This window comes from Salvia hispanica, chromosome 1 (assembly GCF_023119035.1).
Source record: "Salvia hispanica cultivar TCC Black 2014 chromosome 1, UniMelb_Shisp_WGS_1.0, whole genome shotgun sequence".
NCBI classification, from domain to species: domain Eukaryota; kingdom Viridiplantae; phylum Streptophyta; class Magnoliopsida; order Lamiales; family Lamiaceae; genus Salvia; species Salvia hispanica.
Genome location: NC_062965.1, coordinates 42879270 through 42895706, shown reverse-complemented (window position 1 = coordinate 42895706; position 16437 = coordinate 42879270). Strand labels below are relative to the sequence as shown.

At 34.4% G+C, this 16437-nt stretch overlaps 1 pseudogene; it reads left to right on the top strand.

Annotated features, from left to right (window-relative positions):
• Positions 1-2514: 2514 nt before the first annotated feature.
• Positions 2515-9635, top strand: LOC125201587 (annotated as a pseudogene).
• Positions 9636-16437: the final 6802 nt, after the last annotated feature.

Here is a 16437-nt window from a genome sequence, read left to right as displayed (position 1 = left end):
TACATGTTGGACTTTGTAATTGAGAGTGGTAGAATAAATTGGTGGAATGTGGTTCACACATTTATATATTGATTTTGTAATAAAATATGAGTGGAGTGAGTTAGTGGAATGTGAAGTTCACTTACCAAAAATAGTAAAAGTTAAATATGACTTCTAATCTGATCGAACAAAAATGGCAAAATAGGATTTCTAATGGGGATCAGAGGGACTATACAATTTTCAAGCCAACACATTTTTTCTTAAATACCAGAGTTTACTAAATTCTTTGTGAGCTTAAATGTTTGACTAATCAGTTTAAGTTTTTTTTTGTAATCTTCTATATCTGAACTACTTTTATCGGGAAGGTGACCACTTTCCATAGACACATTGATCGGCTAACCTGCTCGATGACTCACAGTCATGGTGTATACTAGTCTGTGTAGTATTTGTTGTCCTACTGAGACCCATATTCAATTCTTTACTTTTTAGCCTAGTCACATAGATAGGTATTTCATAAATCAAATATTTATGGCATGACAAAAATTGAAACTAACTTGAGCTGTATTTGGAGAAAGTCGATAATTTATAGTTCTAAGAAAAAATTACTCCCTCCGTCCACCGTAAGGAGTCTCATTCCTTGGCGGCATGGGTTTTAAGAAATGTTAAGAAAAGTGCGTGAAAAAAGTTAGTGGAATATGAGTCCACTTCTATATATAGTTTTAAATGAAGTGTGAGTCGAATTAGTCAGTGGAATGTGAGACCATATTACTATTTATAGTAAACGTCAACCGGGACTCCTATTCGTGGATGGACTAAAATGGAAAAACGGGACTCCTATTGAAGGAGTATTAATTTGTATCCACGCTAATGTGTTGGATAAATAAAGTCCGTTTAATTTGCTTTTAAAAAGTATCTGCGCTTGAATCAACTCAAATCAAATTATTCAATAACTTTGAGATTAATTAATCAAGAGATTAATTAATTACTCCCTCCGTCCCGCTTAAGATGACACGTTTTCCTTTTTAGTTTATCCCAACTAAGATGACACATTTCCTTTTTTGGAAACTTTCTCTCTTCAATTAATACATTCAACCACTTTTTCTCACTTCTATTAAAATATTCATCTTTTTTTATCTCTCTACTTTAATACTTACACTCACCTTTTCTCTCTCCAATTAAACACATTAACCAATATTTCCTAAAACCCCGTGCCGGCTAAGAAATGTGTCATCTTAGCCGGGACGGAGGGAGTACTAGTAAATCCAAATATATACTTAATTAAATTAAGAGATTTAATTTGATGGTACTAATTTATCAAGAGATTATAATAAAATATAGATATTTTTATGGGACATTCCAAAATAGAAAATGTGTTTATTTTTATAGGATATAGAGAGTGTGAATTTTAGGGCGTTTGAGACACATATGTTTACCTTGAACTTGCTTTTGCAAATATTAAATACCCAAGTCACGAAAGCAATAATCTAATGGTTGCACAAGCTAGCAACACAAGAACTAGAATTGCATACCTTAATATTCAATCTAAGCCCGACAATAGATTAATACAACCACAAAGGATTTTGGATAAAATCTTCAAAGATAAAGATGGATGCTCAAAATGAGTCTTTGGAGTGTTTACAATGTTCAAAATCTGCCCAAGAACAAACCATAGGGTAGTATTTATAGTAGGATGGGAAAAATAGTTCGAAAAAGCTAAAATTACACACCAAAACGTGTCTCCGGACAAGTCTGACGGGTCACCGGGTTAGTATGGGTGCGAAGCTGGCAACTCGTTAGTGAACTGCTTAAAAAATGTCGTACGCAGCGGGTTGCCAGGTTCGTATGCCTTGAGAACCCGACGAGTCGCTGGGGTTTGCACTACTCTGCGTAGCCTTCGTCAAACCACCATAGCTTCTTCATCTGGGCTCCGATTTAGGCATACAATGTACCCACGCTAATCTCTTTCGAAGAAAAAGATCATGGTGGTAAGATAAGAGAATTTGGACGTCATCTTGATAGGGTGATCACTCTTTAAATCAGACCCCAGCTACAGCTTGGCTGCTTCACACAGCACCACGCACTCTCCGTAGAACAACCATATCTCTCTTATCCAGACTTTGATTGAGGCGTGCAAGGTACTCACGTGAAGCTCTTTTGAAGACGAAAAATAATGTTCTTAAATCTTAAAAGAGCATTCAGACATTGTCTTGACAGACAAATAGCAGTTTATATGAGACCCCAACTCCATCTTAGCTCTATATGTATTCACTTCTCCTTCTCTTGATTGACATCAATTAATTTCTTAATTAAAACTAATAATTTAATCATAATGAAATAATTAATCGGGAGATCGTAAATTTAATTGGATGAGCCCATCACTTAAATTGTGCACACAGCCTAATATCTTAAATTTGAAACGAAATACACCCCAACAAATACAATTTCGGCCCAAAAATAAGTACATCTTGGCCCGCAAAGAAAGGCCCAACAATAAAAGGAGTGAAAATAGTCACTCTCAAGCGAAGACTACAACGTTTCTTCTCATCAATGAGCAATCTACTGAATCTACTCTCACTTTGAATGATTCTCCTTCTTCTGATTCACTAATCATCGCCTAAATTTTCTTCAGGAAATGGCCCGAGATTTAGGGATCCTGGTCATAGCGGTTTTGGTGTTGGCGGCGACCTGCGAATCGGCCGTCGTCAGTCCGGTCTCGGAATCTCATCGATCTGCGGCATTGGAGATCTTTTCTCCTGCTGATGGATCTTATGGAAGGTTGATTATAAACACTCTCTAAACTCATCCTCTTTGCAATGTGTTTGACTCCCAAATTCTAGGTTCTAGTTGAATATTTTGGCCAATTTGATTTATTCGAGAGTGATTACGCTGGAAAAATTTGTGATTTCTCACTCATGATTAATTGGAAGATCTGGTATTCCAATGCAAGATTAGTTTAGCACTCGGTCATGTCTAGTATGTTGGTTGGACTTATTATTTTCTGAGCATCCGATATCGAGTTTTAGCTAATTTAAGTAGAATTTCTTACTTGCCTTGATTACCTTGCTTAAGATGGAGTGTCCTTTTCGAGATCGATTACATCTCTATTCCCCATTTGCAATGCATTTTGAAGCTCCATATCCATTTCTCATTGCCCACAATGCTATGCTTTCATTGTACATTGAATTTTTCTCTTATTTATATTGTTTTTTTCTTTCTGTTGTGTTCTTTCTCATCTGGTGTAGGAACAAAAGTTGGTGATTGTATAATATTTTTATGTCATTTGTATTGGGATTTTGCATAGACTTTGGCTTACTGTTTCCGTCCAAATTAATGCTTTTGTGCAATACTATTATATTTCTCCTCTCCTCTGTATATTTGCCGAGGCCAATCATTATTGTAACTTGCTTGTTAAAAAATTCCGCCTAACGCATGCGTGTATGATAGCTGGTCATCTTACTGTGTTGTACTTATTTCCAGTTTGGAGGAGACATATGAGGCTTTAAAGACGTTTAAGGTTCTTGGTATTGAAAAGAAGCATGATATAAGAACTTCGTCTTGTGCTTCTGTGGCGGACACCTTAAAGTCAACTTCTTCAGCTTTAAAGGATCTTGTCGATGCATTAAGGGTTAACAGCATACTGAAGTGTGGGATCAATAGTGAGGCTGTTCGGGTATTGAAAATCTTTATGCCATCAGCTACATTATATGTAAAATCTTGTTCTGCAAGGTATTTTTCCTACTCTTCACCCTTATGTGCTTGATCCCCAGGGAACTCAGTCTAGACTTAAGGACTCTCTGAATGGTGCTAATTTCCTTATTGATTTTTACTATTCCATTGGTGGATTAGTGCTTTTGAAGGTAAAGATCTCATCATTCCTGTTAAGATATCTTTCAGTCAGTTTTCTACTAGGTTAAAAAAGTATACGGTATACCCATGTTGAGAAAAAAAACTGTATAAGTGGTTTTAATAATTGTTCCACAAACTGATCACTGCCCCCCATGTAAGTTTATGTAAAAAATTATGAAGTCATGTAGCTTCCAGGAATAGCATTTTAGCTGTTCATTTCTGATGCTCATTTTCTGCTATATTGAATTCTTTTCGAATTCTTTTCATATGGTATATTCATCTGGTATCAGGAACAGATGTCTGAAGTTGATGTTAATCTCGGAGATGCTGATAGAATTTTTCGCTCAATAAAGGTCGAATCTGGATTTATTGCATATTTTAGGTTACTAAATGTGCTCTTTATTTACTGTATATAATACTTGAATGCCTATATTTCTGTCGTTTCTTGCAGGCACTTGGTCAGAGTGATGGAAGGGCGTCTTAGTTCCAACAATCCAGAGTCTAGTAACAATGTTGCTGGTATTTGGCTCTTTCTCTAGATATAATTACATATGCTAGCTAACATAGCCCTTTAAAGTCTGACAAATAGATGATGCTTATTTACTGGAGTATGTTTCAGTTATCATTATTGCTTAGCTTACTATTGTGTGCTACTCTTTGTACTCTATTAGCACTGTTTATCTACTTTTCTTTATTTTTCAGGGATAGCACTTGAAGCCCTGGCTGGAGTTATTTCGTTAGCAACTCCTCAGATTGACAATTCACCGGTTAGTTTTGAAGTTTTTTACTATCCAATTCTACGAAGGTAAACTATTAATTAATGTAAAGGCAGTACAATAAATTCATATCATTGAATACGTTGACATTACAGTAGAAGTTGATGCTTGTGTAGACATTTACCAAATGCATTAAGAATGTGATTGTGGAGTTTAGGCCACATTAGCTGTATGACATAATTGATTTTGTGTGACTCTGTCTCTATAGTCTATACTTTGTTGCTATACTACCATTATATCTTCTTTATCTCAAGATCTTAAAGGTAGCTATTCAGTTTCCATGTATAATCAACTATCTAAGTCTGCTTCCTATGCCAGATTACAACTCTGAAAAATGACATTCTGAAGCTCTTTGATGGTATTGAGCGATACGGTAGGGTCTTCTCTTTTTTCCTACCCATTTTAATATTTTTTTTGCTATCAATCATGCTCCATATCTTATACTAAGCAGAGTTGCTATTGGATTGTAGTGGTACAAAGTCACAATAATTTTAGTCTATTTAAAAGGATTAGGAGTTAGGTCATTGTGGTTGTCTTTAAATGTTGCACAAGGATACAATAAGGATTAAGGAAGTGTAGACATGAGTTAAATTGTACTCTTATAGATGCTTATTCGTTGGTTACAACTTCAGATTTTTACTCTCCGATTAAATGAAGAGTATTCTATTTCTCACCTGATTATGTCATATTGACATACCACATATTTTACTCTAGAAATGGTTGGTGCCCCACTGGAGCCACTATATAAGAGGACAAACATGATCAATTAGTGTGTGTTAACTGAAAATTTTAACTGTGGGAGGTCTCTACTCTTGCCATGTTATCCACTCCATGATAAATTGATAATACATGCTTTCCTTACAGCCTCTATCTTCCATCTTCCAAGCAGACCTTTTCCTCCCTTTCCTCACTTCTCTTGAAATTAGAGTATGCATTATTGTATTAAAGAAGGCTGATCTATGTAGATGTCCTGATGCTTGCAACTGTGGTGATAGTAACTGAACTTGTATACTGATGCTGCCACAGAATTTACTTGGACAATATTTCTGTTTCTGTTAGACCTTCTATTTTGTTACTTGGACAATGTTTTAGGTCAAACATTGCGTTGTGTTGTTCTTTACCCATTCTTCTGTTTAATGTTCTCTCAGATGATGGGACTTATTACTTTGATAAGAAGCATACTGGTGCGCAGGGACATCAGAGTCCTCTTTCATCCTCTGCATCAGTAGCCGTGGAATTGCAGCTGTTGCAGCAGCCACATCTGAAACTTTAAATGTATGTTTTCACTTACTTGGAATTGATTTTGTATAAATTGTTTTTTGACTTTTATCTTGTAAATTATTTCGTTTTAGACATACTCTGAGATTTTAACTTGCAGCTTCCTGGGGAGAAAATATTGGGCTTGGCTAAATTTTTCCTTGGTGTTGGAGTTCCTGGAACTGCCCAAGATTTGTATCAGCAAATTGATGCCTTGAGTTACTTGGAAAACATTAGGCAAGTGCTTTGGAAATTAACATTCTTTAGGGCTTTGTACAATAAAGCACATCCTGATTTGAAAATTTATAGCTCGGATCTTGATTTTGTAGCTGCTCTTGTAAGACTCTGTACTCTACCCCTAGTGACTAACCATGTTTTTCTAAATTTGCTCCAGGGAATCCACTCCTCTGATTTTATCTCTTTCTGCTACTGTCATTTCAGTTACCAAGAAAGATCAACTTAAGGTCCACTATCCGAAACTATTCTACCCTAATTAATTTATTCATTGCATAATGGTTTCCTCTTCTGTATTCAGTTACCTCCTTGAATTCTTTTTTACTGCACACTCATGGAAATGAGGAATGAAGTTTTAACTTCAGATGTCAGTGAACCCTGCATGAAATTACTGCCTATGTTAAATATATAACAGAATGATAATGGAGATAATTGATAAAGTTGATTGTTTTACTGAATCTTGTCCTGAAATTCTTTCTCCAATGCTGCCAATGTGGGGTTCTGTACTTACTCTCAGTTTATTCTTAGGTTTGGGTCAGCACTGTATTGGGTTCTCCTGCTCCTACTCTATCAGTCAAGCTCATGCAGATTTTTGTCTCTGGTTCTAAAGATGCTTTTGTCATTGACCAGGTACTTCCATTTGTAAGAAGCTGGAAGTTGTTAATAATTAACTTAAAAAGAGTCACCTTCATGCTTCAAACACCTTTAACTAAGGGCTTTTTGATATCCCATGATTCAGGAGCTGAAGTTTGATACAGTCAATGGAATGCATGTCTTGGAAACGTTGCCAAAAAATGTTGATGTTGGGAGCTATGTTTTTTCTTTTGAGGTAGTAATTTCTTCTGTTCATCTCCTTTATTGTTCCTCACTCTTCCATTTAGTAAAGACAATCTTCCTCTTCTCTTCTCTTCATATTTTTATATTGCTAGCTGCATTTGTCACCTGTAGGTTATATTTCATAACCCAGAACATAAGAGAACCTATGTGTCTGGTGGGCGAACAAGAGTGCTTGTTCATATAACTGGAGTTATTAAGATTGACAATGCAGAGATTGTTATACTTGACGATGATCGTGGAAGTGTAGAGACCCAGAAAAAGTAGCTCCTTAACTCTTGTTATGACACATTGACAATGTGATCTTTTACTTTACTTCTTCTTATTGTATAACAATGCTGGGTTCTGTTATTTTTTACGGTTATCACTTATTTTATGATTCAAGATGTAGTTATGTCCTGCAACTCTGTCTGCACTGATTATGCACTTTGTGGACTCTCATATAATGGCTGCATTTTTATATCTCAAATTATGCAATGCTAACTTGACTTCTTGTCCCCTGACCCCTCACTTTCATGCTTTCTTTTACATCAGCAATTTTCCGTGTTGGAGTTCTTTTATGTGATTGTGCCTCTGGTCATCATCTTATTTCATTGCTCTGCTCCCATTTAATAAAATTAATTTAAGGTCCATCGAAGTGCATATGGTTTTCATACATGATCTGCAGTATTTCTTGGGAATCTTATGATGTTTATCATCAACGGATGTAAATTAAAGTAATTCTCATGCCCTGTTATGATCCAGGCTAAAGTTACCAGGTGACGACGTTGTTGCTTTATCAGCTAATCATCTCCAAAAGTTGAGGTTATCCTTTGACTTGAGCACTCCCTTTGGAAATGCTTTCAAGCCTCGTCAGGTTCCATCAGTCTTTATAAAGTGAACTATATGTTTTCCTAGTGAAGTCTTTTTGACCTCCATGTTCCTTTCAGGCATTTCTCAAGTTAAAACGTGAAAGTGGAGTTGATCACATCTTCTTGGTGGGAAACTCAGGGAAGAAGTTTGAGATAATACTAGTTAAGTACTTTATTACCTTTTTCATCCAAATGTACTTGAGTTAAGTTCTGTCAGATATTTGATACCGAAATGGCCTCCAGTTTGGGTCACAACTTGTATGTTCTATAACTATAACTGCCCTCACTATATGTACTTCCAGTTTGAGATTCTTGTATGTTTGCAGTCCTCTTATTGGTCATTGGTGTAATACATCTTGCACTTAGACCTATATCATTTTTTGTTATTGTATCTTAACTGCATTTTTGTCTTGTAGGATTTCCTAGGGCTAGTTGAAAAGTTTTTCTACCTATCTAGTAGATACAATATCCAACTTACAGTTGGGGATGCTGACATGGTAAATTTCTCTGTCTTAAAAAAGCATTTCACTTGATATTCTGGTGAGCTCCCAATTCATTAATATAGGATTGACTGCTAATGCTGCCACAAATTCTGTTTGATCTATTTCAGGAGAATTATTTCTTGCAACCTCTAGGCTTTGTTGAGTTAGATCTACCTGATGCACCTGAAAAGGCCACACGTCCTCCTCCACAAGCTGTTGACCCATACTCTAGATATGGACCTAAGGCAGAGATCACTCACATATTCAGGGCTCCAGAAAAGAGACCCGCTAAGGAGCTTTCTCTTGCTTTTTCGGGCCTTGTACTCGTACCATTTTTCGGTTACTTGGCTGGGGTATGTTTATTAACATTTCCCTCGTGTTACTTGCACAAGTCATATAGCCACTGTTCGGATGCTAAAGCTATCTAATTTTTCTTGTGGCCCTACAGCTCGTTCAGCTTGGTGCTAACCTCAAGAGTTTCCCAAAATCAACTGTCCCATCAACATTTGCCATTCTCTTCCATCTGGGGATTGCAGCAGTTCTGGCACTCTATTCATTGTTTTAGTTAAAGGTCTGTCTCTTAATTTTCCTTTGATTATCGTTTAGCATTTTCTGTTTGCTTACCATTGAGCTGAGATCTTATATGAACATTCGTTTGAATTGGCTCTTCTTTGGGCTGTTTTTGTATTTTTGTTCCTAAAGTGCATTCAACAGGATATCAGTCTTGACTCTATCTTAATGTTTAAGCATCCAGGTTTCTAATAACTTAACTAGCCATATGAGTCAATCTGACTGCTCTTTTATGTGAAAAATTATGCTGTTTAGAAATTCATGAATCTTGAACAAGTTTTATAGTCATCAATCTTCTTGTGGTTCCATTTTCTGCCATTCAATTGCAAAGTCAAATAGCTTTTTTTTTTAATCTTTCTTGCTCATATTTGCATTTCTTCACGCAGTTGGACCTATTTTCCACGTTAAAGGCACTTGGCTTTTTGGGAATGTTCTTGATGTTTGTCGGCCACAAGACACTATCTCATCTTGCAATTGCATCCACTTCGTCCAAGTTGAAATCTGTATGAAAGTAGCAATTCTTATTCTGGGAGTTTCAAGTACATGAAGCTGCTCATCGGTTTGAAATCTAGTTCTATATTTTGTTTGAGTCTGATTACTGTATCACATGCCTATATTTTTTGACACAATTTTGATATTTACATGGGATTAGCTAGTTGCATTACCTGTTGAGTCTTAGGCATAGAGTGAAGCAGGATCTTGATGGAGGGAGTTGGTTTTCTCATATAGTAGGTGATTGCATAGTAATGTATTGAAAGCAGATATTTAGATTTTACTCTAATTGAAGTATGACCAAAATTAGATTCCCTGGCTTTTGGATTTTATGGTGCTATGTTTTTTTAACTGGGATCAAATTCATAAACTAGTGCATGGGATATGCCATTCCATCTTAATTTCAAACTTAGAAAGGTAAACTAATTTTTAGGAAGCCGAATCTGTAAAGAAGTGCAGCTTTTGCCCCAACTGATATTCTTTGTTGCACTAAGCTCTGAAGCGTGTTTAGTTTGCACACCCTTCCTTAATTAATGTACACGATGTTGAAAATGAATAAATGAAATGATATATTATGTATGTCCCTTAAAAATACAAACTATTTTCATTTATGTCCTTTAAAAGTAGCAACTATTTTCATTTTGTTTTTTTTTTTTTTTTTTTTTTTTTTTTTGATAAGAATAAAAGGCTCAAACCATGAGTGGTGAGCACAAGTTTGCAAGGCGGCAAAAGCCAAGTACTAAAACTATTCCAGCTAACAAACTCCCTTAGAACTCAAACGCTACCAAAACCCTAACAAGACCATTACACTAATGTAAAAGAACCTTAGAGAAAACCAACGAAAAACAAAAACAGCCCAAAAGAAAAAACCATGTACCTTGCCTTCAAGAAAAGGATCAACTCTCACCCAAAATCTCTGTTGGAGAAGAAGAATTTGGGTGCCAACACCTTGTCCACAATCTTAGTCGCCAAATCAAATTTTTCTTCTCAAGCTCCCAATCCGGCACAAAACCTTGGAAAATCATTTTATTCCGAATATCCCATATCGAACATGAGATAAAAAAAGAACAGAGAAATCCACACCTTTTTGTTGGCTTTGTGAAGGGGAGTGCCCAGCCATGAGAGGAAGCATGTCATCGGTCCTTAGGCAAGCACAAGGATAAATTCCATTGAGCACAACAGTAATACCATATACCACTCGAGATTCTACAGCTAAAAAAGACGTGCTCCAAAGTCTCTGGCTCTTCCTTGCAGAAAATACATCTATCATCCTCAATTCCTGGTATGCCCCATCTGATTAGTCGATCTTTAGTGTTAAGCCTTCCTTGTAAGATAAACCAGACAAGCAGTTGAGCTCGGGGTGGGGCAGAGTTCTTCCAAGCGAGGGAGTATTGATTCATCGTGGTGTTACCATTCTCCAAGCTCTTAGTGACCTGCAATACAAAGTTAGAAACAAAGAAACTTAGTGAGCCATTAAAAGCCCACATCCTCTCATCTCTCGTGTTTTCTCTCAACTCCAGACGATTCACGGCTGAGTAAAGGTTCCCAACAAGTTCCTCCTCCCAGGAAAAAAATGTTTCTTCTCCATCGAAAATTCCATTTCCATTTCTCATTATCCCATGCTCCCATATCCTTGATTATGTTATCCTTCTAATTTGACAACATGTAGAGTCTTGGAAATAATTCCTTAAGAGTCTCCTTCTATCCATCTATCATGCCAAAAACGTGTTTGGGCCTCGTTCTCCACTTTGATTTGTATGCCTTTTCTAGCCACTTCTTGGATTTCCTTTCTAAAATTTCGAAAATTCGTTAGCTGCCCCCAGATGCTCCCTTGGTTCCTCTGATTGGCCTCTTGAAGGTCGCCGAAAAGTCTAAAGTTATGATTGGAGCAAACAATTTCTTTCCAGAGTGGGTTTTGTTCCTTAAATTTACTAGCTTCTTTATATTATTTTAGAAAAATTCTGAATTACATATTATCCCACATATTAATTTATTTACAATTTATACCGTTAAAACACTACTAACTGGATAAGGGCATGTAAAGTGTATAAGTAGCATTTCTATATGCCAAGAGCTTGTAAAATTAAGCTTGACACATATTTTAATAGTGGGCAAATTGTTAAATAAATTATGAAGAATAATCATATTTTGGTGTGGCCCGTGCTATTTAAAATTGCAATGATAAATCAGCAAGTTTTAAAATTTCATAATTATCTTATGCGTTATTTTCGAGCAACGTACATGGAATAATATTTATGACATGGCGGCAAATGTGTATTTACTTGGTGAAGTTACACAAACGTGTTAAAATGGCGTTTCTGCATTACTTCGTGAAACACGTATCCATTTAGGGAAAGTTATCCCTAATTCCATGGCAGAAAATTGCACATCAGTTCACATCTTGGAGGTGATTTCATTCATCATCAAATTTAGGAATTCAAGCTTACTCGAATAGAATTGCAAAATTCTAATGAAGGAATAAGGAAAAATGTGTAGGTGAAGGAAATAAATATACAATTTTTACCCTAATTTATTCACCTAAATGGATTCACAGACTAAAACGACGTCATTTCTCAGTCAACCACACTAGAACTGGATAGAATTAACTAGATATTTTATATATAATATTATTTAGAATAGTCTAGACATTAGTTAACTAGAATTATCTAGCAATTTAAGTCGGCAAGACAACGTGACTTAGTTACCTATAAATAGACTACATAGTGTGATTATATGTGTGTACAAGAAAGTGTGCGTGTGTAGCATGAAGTAGAGTGAGGTTAATAGCTAGCCAATAGGAATGTAGATTGCCAAAAAACATAGAACTGATGGATAGGAATGCAGTCGGGAAAAAAAAAAAGCCGATCCGTGTCTCTCCCACCAGCCAATAAGAATACAAATCTAAAAAAAAACATGTAGGAACGCAGATCGCAAAACAGATCGAACGGCCAAAAATGCAGAAAAAACTGTGATAGTAACCACAGATTGAACTGCCGAAAACGAAAAACATGTAGGAACGCAGATCGCAAAACAGACTGAACGGCCAAAAACGCAGAAAAAACTGTGATAGTAACCACAGATCGAACTGCCAAAAACGCAGATTACAAAAGTAAAAACAAAGTTTAAACGATAATATTCAAATTTGGCTTAAAATATTACTGTTGCAGACTACAAATAACTTTAAAAAATCTAAAAATAAGATCAAATTGGATCTCCGATATCATAATCCAGCAAACTAGATCTCTGAAACAAAAGCAATATCTACGAAAGAAAATATAAAATTGGATCTCTGTAAACCATCATCGATTCAACTTGCAAAACAATACAGAAGTCTATTTGATTGTAAACCATCATCGATCCAATTAAACCAGTATCGGATGATAAAAATCAACATCAATCCTAATTAAATAATGAAGTCTATTTGATTTTATCAATATTCAGGTCCTTTTAATATTACATACATTATATTATAAGTACTTAAAAACAAATTATTATAATTTTTATAATATGCTTATTGGTTAATAACTTTTGTATTAATTATAGAAAATAAACTTTATATTTTCATCTTTTGGGGATATATCGTGCAATTTTGTTTTTCCGGGTTCTGTTTTTATAGTTCATATATCGGTTTTTGGGAATTTTTAGTGTTAAAATAATTTTGACTGTATAGAAATATTTTAAATATATGAAGTTTCTTTATTTAAGTAAAATTTAGTGTAATTAATTATATTTGCAAATTCTAACAATTGCTTTGAATTTAAGAAAAATCTATCCATCTCATGGGTGGAGTTTGACTCTTTAAAATACTACTACTACTACTACGACCACCACTACTACTACTACGACCACCACCACCACCACCACCACCACCCTACCACCACCTACTACTACTACTACCACCACCGATTTTAATCAAACCAGGAAAGTAATCAGAATCCGAGAACAAGGAAAGTTAGTACAACTTTCCAGGATTCTGAATCCTAACTTTTCTTAGATATTCTTTTTCTCAGTTCTAGGATTCTTACATATTTAAGCAATATAGTATATTTTTATTATTATTATTATTATTATTATTATTAATTACAATATTTTAAAAATAATTTAAAATTATAAATCATAATCAATTTCACTATAATAAATAACTATAATTAAAATTATCATAATTATAACTATATTTTATAATAATTTATAATAGAAATTAATAATTATTAAATAATTAAAATATAATTATATAATATAAATTTTATAATAAATAATAGTAATTATTATATTTTATAAATTAATAATTAATCAATAAATTCATAATGCAATTTTAATTTATAAAATTTATTTAATTATAATATCCATAAATATTATAATTATAATATAATAATAATTATATTTATTATTATAGTAAATGAATATAATACTCCATGTAACTATAATTATAATTATATTATTATATATTATGGTGGATAATCCATATTTAAACTATCCATTGTAATAATAAATATAATAATATAATTATTATTTATAATTAATAATTTATTAAAAAAATTACAATACTATTCTTTTTTATAAATAAAAAATAATAAGTATATTTCTAGTTTGGTGTTTAAAATAAATATAAATTTAAAATCTTGATATTTTCCAAACACAGAAAAGTAAAGTTACTAGGAATCATATTCCCCGGATTCATTTTCCTAGGAATCATTTTCCTTGCCAACTTTACTTTCTCGCCAACCAAACATGGTCTAAGTTTTAGAAAGAAAATAAACGGCAGACTTTTATGCATATATTACATGGATTTTGTAATCACCTCGTATTCTAGATATTTTATGTCACCCAACTTTTGGTTGAATGTATGATAAGGCTAATTTCATGCATTGGTTATGGGGATGAATTTTGTGATTTCCTGGGTCTAACAAGGTTTTATAAGCCAGGTGTGTAGAGAAATCGCCAGCCCCAGGAAAAAGATGATGATTGCCTGGAAGAAGAAGTTGGCGGAAAAAATGAGCGGAAGAAGGAAGAGTTACTAGACTAAGGAGCATCCAAATGGAGGGTAAAATGGGAATCACAAGAACAGTCTAGAAGCTCTACCTACTATAAATAAGAGCATGCGATCAACATGAAGAGATCTCTTTTTCCACTTCGGCTCTTAGCTTAGCTTTTCCATTTTTCTCTACACACACTTTGAGGGGAATCATCTTAGGGAGTTCACGTTTCGGATCTAGTTGTGGTGTAACACCGTCTCCACGGAGGCGAAGATACAATCGTTATTTGCTTTCTGTTTACATTCTGTATTTCCCCGAGTCTTCGTTGTTCGAAGCTCGGTTGTGTTTTGTTATTCTCTCGTTGGATACTTCGTATTTTGCTGTGGAGATTGCTATTTTGGTTTCAGTTATGATATTGTCCTTTTATTTGTTTGTTTTGGTGGATATTGTTGGTTGATCTGAGTTTGGAGTTTGAATTGCATGGAGATTTGTAGTTGATCGGTTGAATCTAGTTGAATATGTGAAGATCGGAGATGGGAATGGTGTTTGATTGTTGTGGATGGCTTGGATCCGGAGTGGATGAAGCATCCGACGTGTAGATCTGTTCGCATTTGCATGGTTATGATATTTTGAATTCTATTTACTTGTTTGTCTCGTCTAGTAGTCATAGATCTATGTTAATTTCAGTAGTTCTTTGTGTCAATCGGTTTAATTTCGTTTGCCCTGTTTCGATATTTGTTTGCTCTGTTCTTCACCGGTTGTTTCGTGATAAAAGTTAGAGAAGATGATGTCGTTGTTAGTTAGTCCTTTAGTTGGTTAATCTGCAGCTTTTTCCGTCGTACTATGCCGTTTAAGGAAATGGTCCCCACATTTAGCTTTTCCATGTCTAGGCTAGCTTAGGAAGTCGTTTACCCAGTCAAGTAGTTATTTCAAATACTTTTAGTCGTTATGCATGTCTCAGCCTAGATCTAACTGTTAGAGTAGAATATTTCATTTACCAAGTCTAGGAATTAAATCTCAACTCCGAAAATTTTATGGCAGCAGTCAAAAATAGCTTCCAGGTCTTCAATGTAGTATTAAATGCAATAATTAGAGATTTTCATGAGAGCTATCCTAGTTGCACCAATAGATCTGCAAACGGCTGAGGATTGTTGTGATCCTTGGTATCGTAATTGGGCATGAGGTAGTTGTTGCTGTGATGCTGTCCATTCCAATAAAGAAGATGGACTTAGCCAAATCATTATTTACGTCTTGTGCGCCACTTGCTTTTTATGTAATAGTGGACGCAAGATTTTAATACTAGGGGGTCTAAATTAATAGTATTAACAGTTGTAGCATATTTTATTGTCAATGACGCAAAAACAGTCGTGATATGAATAGTACGGAGCTAAAAGATAAATAATTTGAAAATTAGCAATATAAATTATACTTAGTATATAAGATGACAATATCAACGGTGAAATAATTGAAAAATATATAGATTTTTAAAATAAAAGTATACCTTTAAAATTAAATTTATTAACATTATATGATATACTCCCTCCGTCCCATAAAAGTTGAGTCGTATTCCTTTTTAGTCCGTCCCAACAAAGTTGAGTCATTTCCTTTTTTAACTAAAGACAAAACATCTAATCACTCTTACTTTATTTCATCATTTACTTTACTCTCTCTTATCTTTCCTACTTTTTTCATCTCTCCTATTTATTTAATATAAATTCTTAATCTCCGTGCTCAAAAGTCCTGTCTCAACTTTTATGGGACAGAGGGAGTACTACTTTGCATAGATTATAAAGATTATTATTTTGTCTTACAATAATGCTCAATTTACGCAAACAAGAAAATAAACAGAAATTACATAAAATTATTAGTATGAAAAAAATATTAATGAATTAAATACTACAATAGCTAATAATATAGCTGTAAGAATCGGACAAATGGATTAGTTACGAGACAGCTAAATTTATTTAGCTATCTCGTTAAGTGAATAGTTGAGAAAATCCAAAAAATAACAAAATGGATTAGTTACGAGACAACTAAATTTATTTAGCTATCTCGTTAAGTGAATAGTTGAGAAAATCCAAAAAATAACAACAAAATCGGCAACATCATGTTTCGAATTAGGGACGCCCAAATTAATAATGCA